The following is an 8471-nucleotide window of genomic DNA, read 5'->3' on the forward strand; positions in this document are numbered from 1 at the left end:
ATTGTTTTTTGGATGGTTATTCGGGGTATAATCAGATTGCTATAGCTCTTGAAGATCAAGAGAAAACTACATTTACATGCCCCTATGGAACGTTTGCTTTTAGGAGAATGCCCTTTGGATTGTGCAACGCCCCTGCGACATTTCAACGTTGCATGATGGCTATCTTTTCTGATATGGTGGAAGATATAATGGAAGTTTTCATGGATGACTTTTCAGTTTTTGGCACATCTTTTGATCATTGTTTGCATAACTTAGCTCTTGTTTTGCAGAGATGTGAAGATAAGAATCTAGTCCTGAACTGGGAGAAGTGTCATTTCATGGTTCAAGAAGGGATCGTGCTTGGCCATAGAGTGTCATCTAAAGGAATTGAGGTGGATCGAGCCAAAATTGCAACCATAGAGAAACTATCACCTCCAAAGAATGTGAAGGGAATCAGAAGTTTTCTGGGACATGCGGGATTTTATAGAAGATTTATCAAGGATTTTTCTAAACTCTCTAAACCTTTATGTAATCTTCTTGAGAAAAATTATGTATTTGACATTGATGTTGTTTGTTTGCAGGCCTTTAATGCACTCAAGGAGAAACTAATCTCAGTACCAATTGTGATTGTGCCTGATTGGAGTCAACATTTTGAAGTTATGTGCGATGCAAGTGACTTTGCAATTGGAGCAGTGTTGGGGCAAAGGTGAGACAAGCTGTTTAGAGCCATCTATTATGCAAGCCGGACATTAAATGAAGCTCAATTGAATTATACGACAACTGAGAAGGAGATGCTTGCTGTGGTGTTTGCTTGTGACAAATTTCGGTCCTACCTAATTGGTACAAAGGTGATAGTGTTCACTGATCATGCAGCACTTCGCTATTTGTTTGGCAAGAAGGATGCTAAGCCTAGGCTAATTCGTTAGATCCTACTTCTTCAAGAATTTGATTTGGAGATTCGAGACAAGAAAGGAAGTGAAAATTTAGTGGCTGACCATCTCTCTCGGTTAGAGCAAGAGGAAGAAAAAACAGATTCAGTGGTCCAAGAGGCATTCCCTGATGAGCAGTTATTTACATGTGAGATCAAGCTTCCGTGGTATGCTAATATTGTTAACTACCTAGCTTGTAAAGTTTTACCACCTGATCTTACTTACCATCAACGCAAGAAGTTTTTGCATGATGTGAATTATTATATTTGGGATGAGCCTTTATTGTTCAAAAGATGCCCTGATCAAATCATTAGAAGATGTGTGCCAGAAGAAGAGATGCAAGACATCCTCCATCATTGCTATTCATCATCATATGGAAGACACTTTGGAGTCACCCGTACAGCAGCTAAGCTACTTCAAAGTGGGTTCTTTTGGCCTTCTATTTTTCGTGATAGTTACACTTTGGTGAAAACTTATGACCGGTGCCAACGTATGGGAAATATTTCAAGGCGTCATGAGTTACCACTGAAAGTTATCTTCGAAGTTGAGTTGTTTGATGTTTGGGGAATAGATTTTATGGGGCCTTTTCCTCCTTCTTTTGGTTTTGCTTATATCTTATTAGCAGTTGACTATGTGTCAAAATGGGTGGAAGCAATTGCTACAACAACAAATGATGCAAAGGTAGTGTTCAAATTTATGCACAAGAATATATTCATAAGATTTGGCACTCCACGAGCTATTATTAGTGATGAAGGGACTCACTTTTGCAACAAGTTGTTTGATAATCTTCTTTCTAAATATAGTGTCAAGCACAAGATAGCACTTGCTTACCATCCTCAAACTAATGGCCAAGCTGAAATTTCAAATAGAGAAATCAAGAACATCCTTGAAAAGACGGTCAAAACCAATAGAAAGGATTGGGTGAAGAAGCTTGCTGATGCTTTGTGGGCATACCGTACAGCCTTTAAAACACCTATCGGGATGTCTCCATACCGATTAGTGTTTGGAAAGGCATGTCATCTTCCTGTGGAATTGGAGCATAGAGCTTATTGGGCTGTAAAAAAGTTTAACTTTGATTTGAAGGCAGCAGGTGAAAAACGACTTCTTCAATTGAATGATATGGAAGAGTTTCGGAATGATGAATATGAAAATGCAAAGATCTATAAAGAAAGGACGAAGAAGTGGCATGACAAACAGATTCTTAGGCGAGAGTTTGCTCCAGGACAACAAGTTTTACTCTTCAATTCACGACTCAAACTCTTCCCAGGAAAGTTAAAATCAAGATGGACAGGTCCTTATACAATTCATGAGGTTTTCTCTTTTGGAGCAGTAGATTTGAAGAACAAGACAGGGAATATTTTCAGAGTTAATGGTCAGAGATTGAAGCACTACTATGGAGAACAAATGGAGAGGAACTATGCATTTATTCCTCTTGGAGATCCTAATTGATGATGATTGAAAAGTCTGGCTGTAGACTTTAAAACAAGCGCTTATGGTAGGCAACCCATAGATCTTTCTTTAATTCTTTCATTTATTTTATTATCTTTATTTAGTTAGTTTTAATAAATTGGTTTTTTATGCAGGTTTACTTAGCATGAATAAAGAGCTGAAAAATTTTAAACTTCGGAAGATTCATCATGCAACCAGGGAAGTTCCTTTTATTTCTTCAATCCTTTTTACTTTTGCATTACAATGAGGACATTGTTTAGTTTAAGTTTGGGGGTGTAAACTCCTATAGTCATTTGATCCTCTTGTTTTCTAAGTCTTGGGTTGTTGATGGGTTGTTTGATTCTCTTACCAAGCATGCATTGGAGTAAGATTGAATTCTCTGACTCTGAAATTTGTGATTGAAGATGGTTTTGAGAAAAATTTTCAAAAATTTCTTTTATGTCAGTGAAGTTTTGTGGGTACTTTGGTTTAAATCTTTGACCTTGAACATAATTGAGCACATAGTCATTTTTCTCTTATTCCATTTTGCTTATGAAGAGAAGAAGTTGAATTAATTGAAAGAGGGAAGTTCGATTTTGCTTTGCTCTAGAATCCGTTGATGGGTCCTTGAGGCGAAATCCTAGTTGAGACTAAATATTAGAAAAATGATCTAGGCATTTCTTTGGCATAACCAAAAAGCTTTCCCAGCCATCCTTAATATCATGCCATCATTACATGGTGTGTTTCCATAGTCAACCCCCTTGAACCTTCATAAGCCTTTATTTGTTCTTTGAACTACATAAACCATGCCCGCTCTAAGCCTGAAAAACAATGAATCTACCTTTGATAGTTAGAGAAAATACTTTGGTGGAGAGTACATTTAAAAGAGAAAATTGGTTTCATGATGAACCGTATTATGTTTGCTCTGTTTGATCAAAGAAGAAGAAGAAGAAGAAAGGAAGTGACTGAAAAAAAAAAAAGGAGAAAAAAGAAAAAAAAAAAAGTCGCTAAGCAGAGTGTGAATTACCTCAGATTTTGTTAAGGGAATTATTGGTATTGCATCAGTGATTACAGCAATAATAATGCCACAAGTATGAGCATATTGCCAAGAAAGAGCTATGATTTGAATCATGTGGGTATCTCTTTTAGTGTTCTTTTCACTAAGTATTTTTTCAGTTTGCTTTGATTTTCCATATCCAGTTCTTTATTAACCCTCACCCTGTGGCCTATCATTACAACCTTATTAAAGACCTTTTGATCTCTGATTTTGGTGTTGACTACATTAGTGGAAAGGATTTCTGAAAATTGGACTTATGGGGTTAAGTTTTAAGAGAATTCTTCTGATTTTAGTTGTTCTACTTTTATCTGAGTTTACAGGTGGTTTAAGGTTAAATTGACTATATCACACACACACTTCAGGTTCTTAGCTTTAGGTTGAAGTAAACGCCTAACTCTTGCTTGACAAATTGCAAAAATTTTGATTGATTTTCTTGCTATCTTTGATGTTAAAAGAGTAAGATACTAGTGATCAAATCTAAATTCATAAAGGCTTGGTGAGTGATGATACTTCTCTTTGGGGTCGAGTTGATATTGCCTAAACTATCATTTGCTTTTCTTTTTGTTTGAGGACAAACAAAGTTGTAAGTTTGGGGGTATTTGATGACTTGCAAAATTTCGTATTGCAGATTTTACAAGATCGCTCGAGCGGAGGCTTTTGGCCGCTCGAGCGAATTCAGGCAGATTCAAACGCTCGACTGCCGCTCCACAGTGAGCTTGAGTGGGTTGCGGGAAAACAAAGATCGCTCGAGCGGAGACATTGGCCGCTCGAGCGAAATCAGGCAGAGTCGAACGCTCGATGTGCGCTCAACACCTCGCTCGAGTGAATATCGTATTTTGACAGATCTAAGGTTTTCCGCCGTCACACCATATAAAAGGAATTTTTCACTCTATGGCCGTACCTATTGACTGGAGAACACCTTTTGGGACAGAAAAACACAGCTAGAAGGATTCAATTCATCTGTTTTGGAGAGGGAATTCCATATATTGCACGTACGTTGGAATCATACACGAGCACAGACGGGAGAAAAGCATTGAATCATTTTCTTGAGTTTTTGAAGACGAGTTGCGGCTGCGAGGAGTATTTTTCAGCGTTTATTTTCTTCCAATATTCTCAGAACAATTATGGTGAATTCGTTTATGTTGAATTCCATTTCTAGCATGAGCTAAATTTTATTTATTCTATGAAAACGATGTAACCTATTTCTGAACTATGCTTGATTGTCTATGCTAATTTAAGGCAATTCTCTCTTTGTTTATCTGATTTATTCTGAGTTTATTGCTTCTAATTAACTGACCATTGATTAGATATTTTTTAATCTTGTGATTTGCTATCGAAAGAGGGAATCATAGGGTAGATCTTGAATATTTCAGCATAGGTAAATATAGAGATCGAAAGACTTGTATGAACCTATGTAGTAATTAAATCATTAATCTTATTGCTTTCTTGATTATTTAATTTGCATATTTTTGTGTGAATTGATAAACAAGAGTCTTTTCCAATTGACTATCGAAAGACGCTTTTGGATGAATTAGAGATTTGCTAATAGACGAAAAGAATTAAATTAAATTAGCTGGATGAGAAAAGCATAGTGAAGAAATAGGTGAATTCGATTTCCTAGAAGTTTTCTTTCCCATAAATTTGATCTTTGAATGTCAGTTTTATTTCATTTGCGTATTACTCTTTGAGTTGATCTTAGTTTAATTGGAAACTACAAAAATCTTAGTGATTCCTCTAGATAAAATAGAGATTAGTATAATTTTGGTATTTGGCAATAGTAAGGTACCAATCCCTGATGACGATTCTCTTCTTATCACTTTATTATAAAACTACGATACTGTGCACTTGCAGTTTTGCACCGATCATCTGGTGTGGGTATTTCTCAATATGCTGATATTGTGGCTTCTATAACTCTATTATTAAAGACATCTAAAGGTGACAAATCGTCTGGTTCTCGTGGTACAGTTTCCTCACTTGGAGTAGTATTTGCATTATTCTTTCTTTAATTTGCATTATGATATATGGTGCTTTGTTTTTAGGTTATCATATACCAGAGTACTACTATAAAATCGAAGATTATACGTGGGTTTGATTGTGGTTTGATGCCATCGAATTGTGGTTTGCTGCTATTGGACTTGATCTAAGATTGCAATTACTTTCCTATGATTTTGGATTTGAGTGTGGGTTTGATTGTGGTTTGATTCCATTGGATTGTTGTTTGTTGCCATTGGACTTGATATGAGATTGCAAATGCTTTCCTATGATTTTCGGTTTGAGAGTGGGTTTGGGTTTGATTGTGGTTTGATGACAATCGGATTGTGGGTGGATTGTTGGCATTGTAGTTTTTACCATAAATTAGTACTGTTTTTTTTTTGTTAAAATTTCAAGGGAGTTCATGAGTAGCCAAATAAGGCATGTCATGAACATTACAATTTCAGGGGAGTCTACCTACACGGGCATATCACAATTACCATATATTAGTACTATGTTTGTATGCTATTACCATATTTTCCCTTGGTTTGAGTCTACCTAATTTATTTACAGCTTTGATGGATGACTTCAAAAAAGGCCACATCGCAATTGGATATTATTGTCTATGTTGTTTGTTAATCTGCTATAGCTATTAAACATGTCTATTTGAGGTAGTTGAGGAACATTTGGTGAAATATTACGTACGGTTAAAATCATTAGAATGAGAATAAAAATCATTCTAATAGACCATAAAGATTATTTTAAAAGCCACTAAAATCTGAACATAGCATTAACATAAACTTAAATTGTTTGAGTCTCTTTTCTTCTACTGTTCTTCAGATCTTTAGATTGAGCTTACTGTACTTTATTTTTTATCAAGTACTATGCCATGATCTGGTTTAGCTAAAAGGATAAACTAACAATTTTCTTTTGTTAGTAAGGTGATCCAGAATCAAGCATTATGAAATACGAAGACAGCAGTGACAGTTTCGAGAGGCCATTTTGCTACTGTGGGATTCTATCTAAGCTAAGGATTTCGGGCAAGGCTACTAGTTTTGGCAGGCGCTTTGACAACTGTCCAAATTATAAAATCAAGAAGCAATGTGGATTCTTTCAATGGATAGATCTTGAAATGGAACTAAATACATATTGCAAGCTAACGTTAGAGCTAGCTCAAAGAAGAAACAACATATTAAACCAAGAACGTGTAATCACTGAACAAGCCAAATTTACCGCTATGGAGAAGAAGTATAAGGGAACGTTAAAAGCTTTATTGTTGTCATGGTCTTGTTTTGTACTGATTTGGGTTGTAATAATTTTGTATTGTAGCAACAATTATGTATGTCGGCCAATAGTTACAACCTATGGGTATTAGGCTGTTTGTGAATTACCTTTGTAATGTTGTTGAAACTAGTACTTTTGGGATGTAATGATACTTATGTTGGAAATGTAATCATACTTATGTTGTAATTTCTGACTTTGTTAAAATACATGCTCTTTGTGAATTACTTGTATTCCAGAATCTGTTGGTAAAAAACAATTATTTTCGTTATATTAAATTGCTAAAATCTGAAATATCACTAATACATAACTTTCTAGAATGACGAAAATTACATCATGAACATTACATTAACTTGCTAATACATAATATTTCCATAATCTGTTCCATTACATCATCAACATTACATTAACTATCCAAAATCTGAAAATGCACAAATACATAACATTTTCAAAACCATTTCCATTAAATCATCAACATTACACTAACATTTCCAAAATCATTTTCATTACATCATCTTCATTACATTAACTATCCAAAATATGAAAAAGGACAAATACATAACATTTCCAAAATGAACATCTCCATTGACATCTCCATTAACATCTCCATTGACATGCTCCCTCAATTGAGCCATCACTGCAATCCTCCAACTTCATCTCTAAGGCAACCAATACAATTCTTCACTCTTATTAACTGTAACATAAAAAAAAAAAAAAATATATTACATCCAAGAAGAATAATTTAAAAAACAACACCATCAAATTCGATCCCCATATCATTTAAAACATCAACCTCATGTTTGACCCAACAGATTCAAGTTTTGAGATATGTTCCCACCTATATTTCCAAGATCCCTACATAAAAGATAATAAACTATAAAAAATTATACATGTAGTGATTAAAACACAAAAAATTTCCAACTCAAATTTTCAAACTTTAAACCAACCTTACTGAAGGACAATTGTTCTTAGCGTGACCCTCAGTTTTGCAAATGTAAAAGCCTTTTTTTTGTGGTTTGAGTCTCTTTCAAGTTTTTTGCTCTCAACGATTTTGGTTGGCCTTTCGTTGGCACCCTTGGAGGATCTTGTAAAATTTGAGAAAAATTTGATACAACTTGGGATTTAAACATTTGCGAATCATTCGGTGACATATTTCCACCTTCTATAGTTTTTTCTCCATCAATATCTTCCATATAGAGCAACTCCTTGTGGACCTTGTCTAAGGAAAGAGAGAGGTGGTTGTATTTCTGTGGTGATTGTGAGCCAAGTTCGGCAATATCATAGAATTGCGTCATCAACTTGCTTTTTCTCATCATTGGATCATTGTGTGTCATTACATGGCCATCGGAATTTGGTATGTCAAGAACGGCCCGACTCTTAGCATTGATGGTCCATCTCTCTAGAATATAATGATGTGGCAACATATCTAATTTCGATTTCTTCCCAAGGACACATAGGATATGCCTAAAAAGAATCTCCACAAACTCAAACATATGACATGTACATATTGCCTTTGCATCTCCACTCTCCAAGGTCACATGATAAATAGGTTGCTCTTTGCCATTCGGTGTGACTCCGTATATCCTACTTTCGCCCTCTTTTCCAACTTTGGTTGGAATGTACCATTGGCTATTGAAGAGCTCATCCTGGAAGATCATGAAAGACTTCCTTGTATAGACTGAGGCCGCATCTGCTTCAATTTTCCATAAAGTTTTCATAACAGCCCGTGTTGATTTTGTTTGCACGTCCTTCTCTTTCTCCTTGAAATAACGTGCATCTAAGGTTTTCTCATATTGATGCACAAAATTACTCACCATCGTGCTCGA

At 35.5% G+C, this 8471-nt stretch overlaps 1 long non-coding RNA gene across 1 annotated transcript; it reads right to left on the bottom strand.

Annotated features, from left to right (window-relative positions):
- Positions 1 to 6956: 6956 nt before the first annotated feature.
- On the bottom strand, positions 6957 to 8471 carry LOC122317961. Its single transcript, XR_006244694.1, has 3 exons — positions 7593 to 8471; positions 7439 to 7500; positions 6957 to 7339 (listed from the first exon to the last, which is right to left on the bottom strand). It is a non-coding gene; the product is annotated as an uncharacterized LOC122317961 (long non-coding RNA).

The sequence above is a fragment of the Carya illinoinensis genome, chromosome 8 (genome assembly GCF_018687715.1).
Source record: "Carya illinoinensis cultivar Pawnee chromosome 8, C.illinoinensisPawnee_v1, whole genome shotgun sequence".
NCBI classification, from domain to species: Eukaryota; Viridiplantae; Streptophyta; class Magnoliopsida; order Fagales; family Juglandaceae; genus Carya; species Carya illinoinensis.